This window comes from Ochotona princeps, chromosome 1, assembly GCF_030435755.1.
Source record: "Ochotona princeps isolate mOchPri1 chromosome 1, mOchPri1.hap1, whole genome shotgun sequence".
NCBI classification, from domain to species: Eukaryota; Metazoa; Chordata; class Mammalia; order Lagomorpha; family Ochotonidae; genus Ochotona; species Ochotona princeps.
The window spans coordinates 3,200,578-3,216,945 of NC_080832.1; positions in this window are offsets into that span (position 1 = coordinate 3,200,578).

The following is a 16,368-nucleotide window of genomic DNA, read 5'->3' on the forward strand; positions in this document are numbered from 1 at the left end:
CTAAGACCGAATCAATAGGCCAAAAATAATAGTCACACTTTTGGCTTATATAATTGCTCCTGACTGTCAAAAAGAAATTTCAGCAAAATCCCACAATGAAAGTAAGAATACTATGTCTAAAAATAGTTGCTATCACATAACTGTCCCTTGCTACTATCATTCCTTGTGAAAATGGTCAATAGAAAACTGCAGCAAACAAATCCAAATAGCACTACTGACTGGCCTCTTGAAGAATGACCGTTTGGGTCACATCAATTTTGTAGGAGGCAAAAAGAAATTTATAGTGGGTGATATAGAAAAATAATTATGTATCAATTCCAGCTTTGACCATATAGTCAGTTACAAAAATTAGAATTATACTTTTCATGTCCATTTTCTCATTTTTCTATGAAAACTTGTATCTACAAGAAAAAAGCTCTTCTCTCATTTATTTACTTAAAGCCTAGATAACTTGATTTTACATGACCACATATAAGAATTATTAATTTGACACCATTAGAATTTAAATTACACGGCACCAAGAGGACTGAAAACATTAAGACTTCACGTCCTCTTCTGAAGATGGAGTCAGATATGACGGATTAGATACCTGCTCAGTTTTTACTGTCTATAAGAGAAATTTTCAAACAGTTCATGGAAATGCATGTCATGAAAAACCACATAGATCTTACCAAACAAACTTACCTTTTAATTGTTTATCTATGAAGCTTATAAAATACGTGTGCATTGCTCGTGATTTTGTGTGTGGTGTGTGTCGTGATTGTGTGCACGTGTTGTGGATGTGTTTGCTGCATGTTTGTGCACACATGTCACACGCACATTTGCTTGGGCATGTGTTTGTGTCTGTCTGTCCTGCTTGTTGACCTGTAATATGGGTTGTGGGGATTGATGAAGGGTTATAGAAAACAGTTGAAATAAAAATAATGAATCTACCACTCCTGAAAAAAATGTATAACAATAAGAAGCATGTGGGGAAACCAGATCATTATTTTGTTTTACTTTCAAGCTCCCAAGGAGATGAAGGACGAGATACAGTCTTCAAAGATTTTCTTTATTGAACTGCAAACGGGAAAATGATGAACAATTTAAATCATTATTTAGTCTCAAAAGCTTCCTTTCAAGTAGCTCTTTCAACTGGGTGTTTTTGGGTTGTCCGGAATATACAAAAACAAAGACACAAATATGAGTTGCTTAATTATTATTTTAATATTTAATCATATTTTACTTTAGCAACAAATAAATATTTTGGCTAACAATCATATAGAACACAGACTTTTAGTCATATGTGAAAGGTATTAGATGGCCTTTTGGTGGGAGTTAGGAATTCTGAGCGTGCTGCTTATTTAAATGAAACTATTGCAGATTCCTAGATTCTAAAGTAACTCACTTGTCATAGATACACTCAGATTCAAATACACTAGCTTCCAGTCATAAAATACGTTAAAATACTTTCTCATTTAAGTATCTACTTCGCTGAATTTCTCAAAAACATCCCTGTATATATAGAATTCACCAACAGCTATGTGGAAAATGGAGTTTAAAAGCTAAATTTATGAAATTTTGTTTCTTAACATAACTTATCTTGGAGCAGATACTGAAGCAAAACAAGTAGTGACCAGCACAAGTTAATCATTTAAAATGAGAATGCATAGAAATGGATGAAGATATATTGATCCCTAACCTAGTCCTGTGAATGTGTACTTCCTGGGAATTTTTATCTGAAAGAATAGTAGGACTAATGATATTCGTTGCTACTTTCAGGAAACTTACAGTGGTCCCACTGCAGTCATGGCTCAGGAGATGATTAAGAACCAAAGCGCAGGTGCATTTTGACAGCTCCTAGGTAACAAAGCATTTGCAGTGATGCACACAAGCACATTAACCCTAACTCAGTCTGGGCCCTGAGCAGTAGCCTCGTGGCTCAAGTCCTCACCTTGCAACTGCTGGGATGCCATATGGGTGCTGGTTCTAATCCTGGCTGCTCCACTTCCCATTTAGTTCCTTGCTTGTGGCCTGGGAAAGCCGTCAAGGATGGCCCAAGGCCTTGGGACCCTGCACCCACATGGGAGACCTGGGGGAGGCTCCTGGCACCTGGCTTCAGATCAGCTCAGCTCTGGCCATGGCGGCTGCTCTCCTCCTTTGTGTATATCTGCCTTTCCAATAAGAAATAAAAATAAATCTTAAAAAAATTACTCAATCTAACAATTCAGTGATCAGGTAAGACTGAGGGAGACACTGAATCAATGAGACGTGTGCGTATGTATAAATATTTCTAGCATACATGTAAATAAGGTGGATAGTCCTCTCCTACTTAATTATCTAATTTTGCGTGAATTTACATGTTTAGGGCAGATCACTTAGTGGGTTTTTCACAAATAAATAATAGTCCACAAAGGTTTAAAATTAGGTATTAAGAATAATTAATAATTAAAAATTAATAATTAATAATAATTAATAATTAATAATAATTCAAGAAAACTTTTTAAGTATCTTTCATTGAATCTGTATTCTCTTTGGGATCCCACTTAGTATATAATTTCTCATTAAAAGCCTGTCATGATATCTTGATCTCTTTGGCAATTTTAATGTCATTTAGATAATGCTGGAGATATTGTCATTTAGATAATGCTTGAAACTATACTTACGAAGTGATTTGTTGAATTAGTCACATTGAATTTCAAATTTCAATAAATTATAATAAAATATTACTATAAGAATGATGTGTGCAACTTAAGTGTTTGAAAAAGAGAAATAGGAATTAAAAAAAAAAAGAAAGGAAAGCTGAAAAGTCTCTCCCCTTCCACAGTTCTACTCCCCAGTGTCATTTCCAGGTGACTGCTGGTATGGACTTCCTACATTTGATCTTTGCAAAATTTTGTTCAAAGATGGGGTAGATGTTTGAACGCAGGTTGGAGTTGTACTGGAGTCAGGTTCACTAGATGTCTGTGGCATTTAGTTCACTGAAAGACATTTTTTGGACATACATTAGTATATGCTCATCTAGAAATGCTACATTTCCTTTGAGTTTATTATCAAACACTGTGAAACACATTTTCTTCAGATTCAACCCCTTTGCTATAGCTATTTGGTTTCTAGTCACATTTATTTTTGTGTTATCAGTGTAGATGGTCTTTTACTTCAACGTGACTAGGTCTGATTCTGCTTGAAAACAACCCATAAAGTCGAAGCATCACTTGTGCCCTCACTTCCAGTGTGTGGTGGAATTAATCACACTAGGATTGCAGGAATGCCGTGAAACTTGCAAGGGATTTCCAAGATGACTTGAAAGAGCAAGCAGCTAACTGGAAATCCAGAGAACTCCAGTGTTTACCTGCCATTAAATTCTCCTTGGGATGTTAAGGCTTGATTATCTCCCATGTAAACCCAAGGTGTTGGATTTGATGATTTCAAATGTACATTATTTTCAGATACGTTTCACACAACTTATTTTTAATTTTCTCTTCCTTTTTGAAGTCATTTTTTGGAAAATGGATTTTTAATCTTGAGTACCTCATAATTTTCTTCACTGAGGCACTCTAATTGTTGAGCCAGAATACTTTATACTAAATATTCAAATATATGAATTCACTCAAAACTGTTTTGTAAGAGATTTGAATTCATTGTCTTTCCATTCAAAATGCTTTTTGTATCTTTTGAGTAACATAGACTGTTAACTTGCCAGAGTCTATTCTATAGAAACCTAACTCTTCCTGCAAATAAAGAGAGAAAATCTTCTCAAATACAGTACTTTATCTTGTCTAAGTCAGACTCTGCAATGCAATCCACTATCCATGCTCACACAGTAGGATATTATTGCTTCATTAATGCTAGGAGTCAGAATTGAGGTTCTGCCTTTAGTGTCCAAATCCACCTTACTGTTAAGCCTGATCCTCTACAGAATTTGTAATAACCCTATATTGCATAAATTAGTTTGTAGTCAGTCACTATTATTCACTTACATTCCACAGGTTTTTTGAATAAATAGTAAGACACAAAGATAAAATATCAGGTCTTCTATTAGTTATTCAAGGATTTTCCTGATATTACTCTCAAATATATCAGAATACAGACACATTTTAAATAAGAAAATCATGAGACTTTGCATGTGCATCAGAATAATATGATGATAACTTTATCTAATGCTGTTAATGCTGATACAGTCCTGTACTGTGGCAGCTGGAAATTCGCATCAGCAAAGAATCAGTATCCTGCATCAGTTACCACGCAGTCACTCACAGGACGAAACACTGTGTGAAGTATCAGCTGAGAAATAACTTAGAGGAACAAGCATGATGACTTCCACATCTTGGGGAAAGCTTTTAGAATTGTTTTGGTCTGGGCCCGGCGGCGTGTCCTAGCGGCTAAAGTCCTTGCCTTGAACGCACCAGGATCCCATATGGGTGCTGGTTCTAATCCTGGCAGCTCCTCTTCCCATCCAGCTCCCTGTTTGTGACCAGGAAAAGCTGTTGAGGACAGCCCAATGCTTTGGGATCCTGTACCTGTGTGAGACACCTGGAGGAAGTTCCTGGTTTCTGGCTTCGGATCTGCACAGCACCGGCCGTTGCACTCACTTGGGGAGTGAATCATCGGATGGAAGATCTTCCTCTCTGTTTCTCCTCCTCTCTGTATATCTGACTTTGCAATGAAAATAAATAAATCTTTAAAAAAAAAGAATTGTCTTGGTCACAACAGTCCTAACTTCTGAACAAAATTAATACAAACTACCAAACCATAGCCAACTTATCCCCATTCATTTGGCTCTTTGGTAGTCGGCATTGCTTGGGAAAAGTTGAATAAGATAATATTCATCAACAACACACACACTCACTAAGGTTCAATAAAGCTATATTCACAGAAATGTTAGACAGTATCTTATAATTCTTTCTGAAAAGTAATTGAATAAATAGCATGTAAGGGAAGGAATGCCGACAGATATTACATCACACCTGGGCTTGCATTTGACCTCAATATGTGAGAAAGTGTGTCTTTCATAGTACCTGGGAAAGAGGAATGAAACATCAACTCTCCGTACGTTACTGTAGAGTTGTTTTATTTGCTCTCACTTCTTTCACAGCATAGCATCAGCATGCATCTTTGTATATCAATAAATGAAGTAAAGAATAAGGAAACACTGTTTTATAGAAAATTAACACCAATCCTAACCACAATTTATATCTCGAGTCATAAAAATGGGGTGATTACTGAATGTGGCTAGTTATACATAATTTATTTCCTCATAATATTAAGTGGAATATGCTTTGGCATGGTTACTAGCTTTCTCATCCAGAAAGACTTGGATTGTCCTTCTTTACTGTATGGAGCGTATTTGCAAGAATACTAGATGGCATTAAATTTTGCTAATTAATTACTTACTCAGATTGGGAATTTTTGTTTACTTTATAAAATATCCAAGCTTGGTTCTTTTAAATTTACACGCTCACTTACCATGTAGTGTCATTGCTTCAGATACATGTTCTCATAAAAACCAAAGTAAAATATATTATCTCTAAGAAGTCTCCCAAAAACCTTGTAAAAATAGTATTAATATTAAGGATAAATGAAATTTTTGCTACAACATAAATGTATCTTGTAATTCCATTTACATGGATGCTTTAATATTTTTATTTAATCAAGGTGAGCAATTTTGATATCTTATATATACAGATTTTATTTATTTATTTATTATTTTTTATTTATTATTCTTATTATATGATACAGTACCATAGGTCCTGGGATCTTCCTCCCCCCTCCCCAAGTCTCTTTCCTCTGCCCACTGATTTCCCCAATATTATTACAATAGTGTAGTTCTTCACAAACAGTCATATGTCCATCATTGTGGGCAGGAACAATGCAAGAGAGTCCAGCATCTTATTGTCAAGATAGAGTTAAGAGTTTCATTGAAACCCTCTTTGATCTGGAAGTAGAGATGTATATTGCTTTGTATCTTCACATCTGGATATATTAGTCTCCATTACACAGTTGCAATATATCCCCTTAAATGAAAAGCCACAAAACAAAATCAACAACAGGAACAAAAACAGAGATTTACAAGGACATGAAGTAAAATAATATGCTACTGAATGACCTATATGTCACTGAAGAAATGAAAAATAAAATCAAGAACCTTCTTGAAGAAAACGGTGTTACTATATGACCTATGAGTCAGTAAAAATTTAATATGAAGAAAAAAAAGTTTTGAAGTAATGAGAATAAAAATAAAAACATCAAAATCCATGAGATATAGTTACTGCTTATATTTATTGGTGAGATATGTCTTCTGTAAGCAACAAATAGGTGGGTTTTGCTTTTAATCCAGTCTAATTATGTGACATTTAATTGATGAGTTTATGCCGCTACTATTAAGGGTTATTATGAATGGATGGTTATTTCATCCTGTCATTTTAGCAATGGGTTGTTTTTTGATTTAGTCTTCCGATGTTTTTTTACTGAGATATTTTCCACATTTGCTTTGGGTTTGGTGGGTGCTATTCCTTTTCTCTGTCAAGAGAACATCTTTAAGAATCCTTTGTAAGGCAGGTCTGGAAGAGGCATATCCTTTGAGGTTTTCTTTGCTCTAGAGGATTTTTATTTCCTTTTCAAAGACAAAGGAAAGCTTTGCTGGATACATTATTCTTGGCCAACAGTTTTTGCCTTTCAGAATCTGGAATATTTCACTCCTTTCCCATCTGGCCTGTAAAGCTCCCTGTGACAGGTCAGCTACAAGTCTGATTGGCATTCCGCTATATGTCAATTGATATTTTCCATATGCACATATAAGGATCTTTTCCTTATGTTTGATTGAAGAGAGCTTGATTATCATGTTTCAGGGTGAAGATTGCTTTTGGTAACCCTATTAGGAATTCTATGCCTTCCTGGTTGTTGTTTCCCAATTCTTCCTCCATATTAAGGAAGCTTTCATTTATTATTTCACTGAATAAACCTTTAAACCTGGTCTCTTTTTCTGCACCTGCTGGGACTGCCATAACTCTTATATTTGTCCTTTCAATACTGTCTTTTAATTCTTGAGTAGTCTTCTTAGCTTGATGCTGTTCTGCTTCCAGCTTTTTTGATTATATCCCCATTATGATAGAAAATATTGTCTAATTCTGAGATTCTTTTATCTGCCTCTTTAATTTTATAATTCAGATTTTCCACTGAATTTTTAATTCACTTGATTGTGTCTATCTCCAAGAATTTGGTTTGATTTGTTTCAGTTTTGGTATTTCCTATGTGACATATTCCTTAAACTCCTTGAACTCCTGTATGTGCTTCTCACTGTTGATGAGAAGATTTCTAAGTTTTCTGAATCCTGTATCCCCATTTCCTCAATGTCTTTCTCAACTCTGAAGTTGGCAAAGGCCTTTGATTCCTTTTAGGAGCATCTTCAGTATGTTCTTGTGCCTCTCTTTCTTTTCTTTTTCTCTCTCTCTCTTAGTCATTACACTTCTGGTTATCAGATTCTTCTCCTTAGGGCAGGTTTCTAAGCTGTTTCTCCCACAGGTCTACAGATCAATTTCACTTATTACATTTGGTGCCTGGTTCTTTGCAGTCACTTGTGCCATCCCCTCTAGCAAGCTTCAGATTTTGGCTCTTCTATTAGGCTTCCCCCATGGTTTCCTGAGCCTCAGCTACTGGCTGACCACTCTCTACCTCCTGTGGTCCCAGGATTGGTTGCATCATTATCTGTACAACCTTTCAACCTTGAGCAGTTCTCAAGATTATGTAGAAACCAGGTGTCTTAAACAGCTAGGTTATTGGTTGTGCTGATATTGCCAGAACCTTCTAGTCGTTAAATGTGAAGACACATAGACATATTTTGACCCATAATTGCCAAAGTTGGTATCATTTTCCCTATGTGACAAGTGCAATGCACTGAGCTGGCAGTGAGTTCACTTCCAGCTTAGTGTTTGTACAGTTCACTGTTGCCACAGCAGTCTCAAAGCCTTTGCCACACTGCACAAAATGGCACCTGATGTACCACTTTTGGAATTCTTGATCTCCTGGCTGTTAGGTCTGGCGTCTACCCAGGCCTATCTTGTGTAGAACCTGCAGTTCGCCAAACTGGTGTTATGCACTGAGCCAAAAATGAATTCATTTCAAGTTCAGTGAATGCACAGTCCTATACCACAGCCTTTGCCTCCCTGCACAAAATGGCACCCAATGGGGCTTTGGTGGCTGTCTGGGTTATGAGACCCACCTTGTTCCCATATTGCCTGTTTGGATCAGCTACTCTGTCTCTGTGCCTGGCTTAATCAAATAAATCAGCATGTGGGATGGGCAGTTCTTTATCTGGGTTCACCTTCTGAGCTCCTGGTGACCTCTCCTTCCCACCAGGATGGTGGTGGAGCTCTGGCAACCAGTGGAGGTCACTTTACCACTTGCTGATTGCCACTGGGATAGCTGGTCACTGTAATGCCACACCGTTGTCACAGTTGCTTTCCTGTACCTGTTAGTCTCTGGATTCTCCTCTGCTGAAGGACACTCCTCTCTAATTTCTTGGAATGTATCTTCTTTGGTCACCCTGGCTAACCACCCTCTGTCTGTTTATATGTGTCTTAACTCTATTTCACCATCTTGGATCTATTTAATCAAGTTTAAGACCAGATGATACTTTTCACATGATCCTCCCTCCTTCCTTTCTTATCTTCTGTTTAAATTTTTCTGAAGAAATGTTTTGTTTGTGTTATGATTATAAGCTTAGCCTTCCATTAAACTATGAATTCAGCAGTAGTACATAGAAAATCTACAGCATCGCATCAGTGCTGCTCAATAATACATGCAGGATTGTAAAGAAGAATCAGCTCTTAAGATGCCCATTTCTGTCATATGCTTCTTTCTATATTAGTTACCTGAAATTATGGAAAACATGTGATATTTCCTTTTTGGGGACAGATTTATTTCAGTAAACTTATTGGTTTCCAGTTGCATCTGTTTGTTGTGAAAGACAGAGTCTGATTCATTTTTATCACCAAGTAGTATTACATATTGTATATATACTATATATTTTTTTACCCAGTCATATACTGATGGACATATGGGCTGTGTTCTTATCAGCTATTGTGATTTGTGCTGAAATAAATCTGAGAGTATAGATTATTCTCTAATATGCTGATTTCATTCAGTTGGGGTAAATTCCCAGCAGGGGCATGGCTGGGTCATGTGCAAGATCAATTATACATTTCTTAGGAATCACCAAATGTCCTCTGTGATCGTCATTGCAGTTACACTACTTAGATTCCCAGTAACAGTGGATTTGGGTACACTTTTCTCACATTCTCACTAACAGTTATAATTGGTGTTTGAAATCTCATTATTCTAACCACGCTATTGAAACTTCATTGTGGTTTTTATTTGCATTTTCCTGATATCCTGATTATATATCTGTTGGCCAATTGTGTTTCATCCTTCAAAAAATACTTTTTCATGTCTTTTATCCATTTCTTAACTAAATTCCTTACCTATCTGATGTTAAGCTTCTTGAGATCTTCAGAAATTCTGGATATTAATCTTTTATTAGGTGCAAAATTTACAAATACTTTCATCCTTTTCTTAGGTTGCTTCTTCAGGTTGCTGAGTGCTAGCTAACGTTTTGGTGTAGATGATTCTCATCTTGACATAATCCTATTTGTCCAGTTTTACTTTTATTGCCTGTATCTGTTATCTTTTCCAATAGGCCATGGCCTATGGCAAATCCTGGATCATATCAGGTCATAGAATTAGATACATTGCATGATAAACCATTCCAAATTGATTTTTGTATAAAGTGCAAGAAAGGGATCTTGTTTTGTACGTCTGAATGCATAGATCCAATTTTCCAGGCACCATTTATTGAGGAATTTGTCCTTTCTCTGGAGATTGATTTCAGCTTGTTTGTCAAAAATTAATTGGTTATAGATATATGTATTAATTTATTTTTTTTTCTATTCTATTTCATTGGCCTGCAGGTCTAATTTTGTGCCTGTACCATATGTTTTATTATAATTGTCCTATAATGCATATTAAAATTGGGTATTGCGATCATTTCAGCTTTGTTTGTCTTTTTTAAGATTGCTTTCATCGGGCCTGGCAGCGTGGCCTAGCAGCTAAAGTCCTCGCCTTGAACGCCCTGGGATCCCATATGGGCTCCGGTTCTAATCCCGGCAGCTCCACTTCCCATTCAGCTCTCTGCTTGTGGCCTGGGAAAGCAGTCGAGGACGGCCCAATGCATTGGGACCCTGCACCCTCATGGGAGACCCGGAAGAGGTTCCTGGTTTCTGGCTTCGGATCGGCGCACATCGGCCCGTTGTGGCTCACTTGGGGAGTGAAACATCGGATGGAAGATCTTCCTCTCTGTCTCTCCTCCTCTCTGTATATCTGATTTTGTAATAAAACTAAATCTTTAAAAAAAAAAGATTGCTTTCAGCTATTTGGGATCTCATTTTCTAGAATAATTTTAGCATTTTTTTTTTAGATCTGAGAAGAATGTCATAGGTATTTTCTTACTGCCATTGACTGTAATTTGATTTTAGTAGTATGCACGTGTTGGTGATATTTTAATTCTTCCAATTCATAAACATGGAAGAATATTCCATTTTTGTGATTCACTTTTTAAATATTTTGCGATATGTGTTATAAATATATTTCAACATACATTAACTTAATTCCAAGGTGCTCAATTGTTTTTGTAGCTGCCATAAATGGAACTGATAGTACAAATTGTTTCTCAGCTTTGGCACTGTGTCTGTATGCAAAGACTGTTGTTCTTTTTTTTTTAAAAGATTTATTATTTTTATTACAAAGTCAGATATACAGAGAGGAGGAGAGACAGAGAGGAAGATCTTCCGTCCGATGATTCACTCCCCACAAAGACTGTTGTTCTATACTCACTGGTTTTTTGTTTTTTTTTTTAAGTTTTATTATTATTATCATTTTATGATACAGTTTCTTAGGCCCTGGGATTTTCTTTATCCCGTCTTCACATCTTCTCCCTCCACTCACTGAGTTCCCCTATATTATTACTATAGTATAGCTTTTCATACAAAGTCATAAGTCAATCATTGGGGACATGGAAAACGGTTGAGTCCAGCATCTTATTGCCAAGTTAAAAAACATGCTGCTAGATATGATAGTCTCCATTGGACATTTACTGTACATCCCCTTATATGAAAAGCCACAAAACAAAATCAACAGGAAGAAAAATAGAAATTTGCAATGATATGAAGTAAAATAATATGCTGCTGAATGACTAATGTGTTGCTGAAGAAATGAAAACTAAAATCAAGAACCTTCTTGAAGAAAGTGATGTTGCTCTATGATCTATGAGTCAATGAATAATTTAATGAGAAATAAACTATTTTGAAGAGATGAAACTATAAACAAAAACAAAACAGCAAAATCCATGAGATGCAATTTCTGCAGATCTTTGTTGATGAGATATGTCTCCTGTAGGCAACAAATGGATGGGTTTTTTTTTTAATCCAGCCTAATTATCTGTGACATTTGATTGATGAGTTTAAGCCAATAACATTCGGGGTTAATATGAATGGGTGGTAATTTGGTCCTGTCATTTAAGCAATGAGTTGTTCATTAACTTAGTCTTCTATTACTTTACTGGGATGTTGTTCGCATTTGCTTTTGTTTTGGTGGGTGCCATTCCTTTTCTCTGTCATGAGAGCATCTTTAAGTAGTCTTTGTCAAGCAGGTTTGGGAGAGGCAAAATTTTTTAACTTTCTTTACTGTGGAAGAATTGTACTTCATTTTCAAAGACAAAAGAAACCTTTGTTGGTTATGTTATCCTGGGCTGACAATTTTTCCTTTTAGAGTCTGGAATATGTCCCTCCATTCTCTCTTGTCTGTAGAGTTTCCTATGAGAAGCCAACAGTGAATTTAACTGCCGTTCCTTTATATGTCAATTAATTTTTTTCACATGCACAATTTTAAATTGAATTAAATTATTTATTTTATTTTATGATACATTTTCATCGATGTTGAATTTTCCTTCCCCAGCCCCCATACAATGATTTTCCCTACATTATTATATTAGTATAATTACAGTAGTATGGTCCTTGAGAAATAAATCCTAAATCCATCATTCAGTTATTTAAATGTGTCCTGACATTGTAGATATGGACAATGGCAGAGTCGAGCACCCTATTGTCAAGACACATTTAACAGGTTCATTGGAAGTCCATCTTTGATTTGGAAGTAGAGATGCATACTGCATTTTATATTTATATTTGGATATGATAGTTTATATTACACAGTTGCTATATATCCCCTTAAGTGAAAAGCTATAAAACAAAATCAACAACAGGAGTAAATTTTAAAAATTTATAACACCATGGAGTTAAACAGCATGCTACTGAATGACCAAAGTGTCACTGAAGAACTGAAAATCAAAAATCTTCTTGAAGAAAATGAAGCTACTGTATGATCCTCATGTCACTGAAGAAATTAATAAAAAAGGAAAATTTCTTTGATGAAATGAAAATAAATACAAAAACATCAAATCCAAGAGATGAAACAAGAACAGTGTTGAGAGGGACATTTATGGTATCAGGTACTTACAAAAATTTGAAATATCTCAAATAAATGACCTAATAATGCATCTCAAGGACTTATTAAAGAAAAATGAGCAGGAAGTCAGAAATAATAAAAATAGCAGCAAAAATCAATGTAAACTTTCCTTTGAGTTCTGATCATCTCTTTGAGGTGCCTTTTGATTTCCCTGTACATAGGATCATATATCAGCAAAAGATGATAGCTTGACTTCCTCCTTCCCGATTTTTACTACTTTGTTTTGTTCTCTAGAGGGATGATTCTAGCTAGAAGTTCCACTACTATATTGAATAACAATGGGGAAAAATGAGTATTCATGTCTGGTTTCAGAAGTCAGCGGAAAAGCTTCCAACTTATTCAGTATGATCGAGGCTGTGGATTTTTCATATGTTGCCTTGATTGCGATAAAGGATGTTTCTTTCATATCCAACTTAAAATTTTTATCATGAAGGTATGTGCTGTTTATCAAATGCTTTCTCAGCACCTTTTGAGATAATCATATGGTTTTTATTCTTCAGTTTGTTAAAGCGTTGCGACCGTTTTTTTGGTTTGCAAATGCTTAACCATGGCTGAATTCCTGGGATCAGTCCCATTGTTCTGCTGTTGCTGCATTTCACTGGCTGGTGTTTGTGTGGATTTTTGTTTCTCTCTGTCTCTTCTTCCTCCCATAAATCTGATCTGCCTTTCCATGAGTCCATATAATCCAAAATGATATATAGATTTAACGCAATCTGTATCCAAATGTCAGTGAGGGTCTTTAACTGAACCGAAAAAAAACCAACAATCAGTGCATATGGAACCACATGTATACACACACACACACACACACACACACACACACACACACACACACCTGGAATAGTCAAAGAACTCTCGTCAAAAACAAACAAACAAAAACAAAAACAAAAACAAAAAAAAAACTTGAGCCAATACCTCATCTGAATTCAAGCTATGAAACTCCAGTAATCAAAACAGCATGGTACAGGAATAAAAAACAGGTACTAGATCAGTGAAATGAAACAAAAAAGCAGAAAACCCACATATGTATGATCAACTATTCTTCAAATATTTTCAGATTATGTATCTATGTATGCATCCAAATTGGATAGATTATACGTGCTATCCATACTGCTTAAAAGCAACATAACAGGGTCTGAAGTGATAGCCTAATGACTAAATCTTCTCCTTTCATCTGCCAGGATCCAATATGGGTACCAGATCATTTTCCAGCAGCTCCTTCCCATCCAGCTCCCTGCTTGTGGCCTGGGAAAGCACCAGGGGGTGGCTCAAAGCCTAGTGACCCTGCACCTGGATCCTGGCTCCTGCCTTCAGATTGGCTCAGCTCCAGCCATTGCTGCCACTTGCGGAGTGAACCAGTGAATGGAAGATCCTTCTCTCTGTCTCTCATTCTCTCTGTAAATCTGCCTTTCCAATAAAAATTAATCTTTATAAATAAATAAAATGCAAAATAACAAAATAATGGATCTAAATGTATTTTTGTTAAGGAGTACATACACTTTTTCAATGCATATGTGAAAAATATTCAAGGAGTGTGTGTTTGTCATATTGGCAAGATGCTACTTAACACACCCACATTCCATGTTGCAGTCCTTGGTTTCAAGTTCTGGCGTTTCTCCTGAGTCAGCTCCCCACGAAGGCAGGCCCCGGGAAGGAACAGGAGAACTTCTGCCCACACAGAGAGCTGGAGTGAATTCCAGACTCTGGGTTCTGCTCGGTGCCTTTGCCAGCTGTTGCAGGAACTTGAGAATGGATGGGTGAAAGACTCTCTCCCCCTGTTTTAAATGATTTCTTTTTGAATCAGTGTCACTAATCATAAGGAAAAATCAAGTAAAAACTACAAGATACATTATGTAACTGCTGTTAGATTGGTTAATAAAAAAAAGAAACAAAACAAAACAAGCAAAAAACAAAAACCCCACCAGAAACAATGAATGTACAGAAAAGGGAAGTTTTACATACTATTGATGGGAATGAAATTATTCGAGCCGTTCTAGAAAAGTACTTACAGTTATTCTGAAAATATTAAAATATTACTGTTTGTGATCAAGTAATCCCTCTATGGAGTACACAATCAGACTTCTTTGTGTCAATGGTATTTGCGTCATTATTCACAAGAGCCAAGTAGGCAGAACCATGAAGTGACCAACATCCAAATAATGAATAAAAAAGCTGTGCAGTGTATAAAAATGGGCTTCTATTTAGCCATAAAATGATACATTTGATTACATGAACATGAATTGAACTAGAAAACACTATGTCAAATGAAACTATCCCAGAGACAGAAAGGAAAGTTTTTGGTGATTTCATTCATATGTGTAAATTAAAATGTTGGGTTCACACAAGATGTAAGTAGAGCGATCACCAGAGCTGAGGAAGGCAGGAGACGGGACACATGGAAAAGTTGGCCGATGGGTTGTAAGAATAAGATACGAGAACAGATTCAAATTGTATAGATCATAACGCACTGTATGCTTCAGTTATCTAAAAGGAGGGATTTTCGAATGCTTTAATCACATGAAAAGGCTAGATATTTGAAAAGATATGTCAGTTTATACTGTTTTGAACATTATACAAGGTATACAAGTATTGAAACCCCACATAATATTTATAAATATATAGAATTGTGTATGTTAATTAAAAATAAATATAGAAACTAAAGTTTTCACATAGGCTTTAAAGTAAATAGGATCAATACATCAATAGAATTCAAGGACAACTTAAATGGAAATTTTTGCATAAATAGGCAATCACTGCTCTTCCCTGCCTCAGGTACTTGGAAAGCATAACATAGTTTATTCATTGGAGTAGAGAGCAGAAAGATTGGGATTGCTCACCAACCCTGGTGCTTGGCTTGTGTGAGTGTCCAAATCTCCTGTATTAACTCAATTTAGCAGAGTTACCTGTTTGTCTCTAGCTAGGTGTAAAATTGATTAATTCAATGTTGATTAATATTAAAATGTTTCAGTAATCTAGGAATGAAGAAGAAAAGATTAACTACTGAAACACAACAAAAGATAATGCTTTCCCACAGTGAACATTATACACTGAATCAGGAACACAGTAAGAATGATGTCACGTGACACTTCTGTTTAGCATTGTTCCAGAAATCCTAACTTGTGACAGGAAAAGAAACAAAGGAACAGTAATTACTTCAAAAATCTGTTTAGTTGAAGCATTCACACTGTTTGGGATCCAGTCGTACCGCACATTGCCAGTTATCAAGACCATATGGTGAATACATATGGAGCAGTGAAAAAAATGAGTCTTGAAATAAACCCATTTACACATGGACAACAAATGTTCGAAGAGAGGCTAAGCGGATTCAGCAGCAGGAGGGTGATATTCTCACCTAACTCGTCTATGTCAGCCAAAACTCTTCACAGGAAAAACGTAAACTTCAGTTCTTCTGTATATATAACAAAGCTACAATGCCTTAAATACAAAGACAGTAGAATATACATTGGAGAGTAGCTGGGAAGAGAGAAAAAAAAGTAAGGAAGAAACTAAAATAAAAAAAAAAAACACATTAAAATCTACATAACACCCTAAACTTTAAAATTGGGGTAATATCCTTGATCAATAAAGGTTAAATAGAGCATTAAATTTTTTCACTTGAATTGAATTGCGTTCTTCAACTTCAAAGTCATGATTGCCACATTTAAATACGGTTTAAAACACTGTAAAAACACTGCAGATTAGAAGAATAACTTCTGTAAAAGTTTACTTTTTTGTTTCAGCCTTTGGTATAGCTTGTCCACATTCTGAATCTCTGCAGAAGGCAAGCTGCTGTTGGCAAGGCCTTCATTTTCA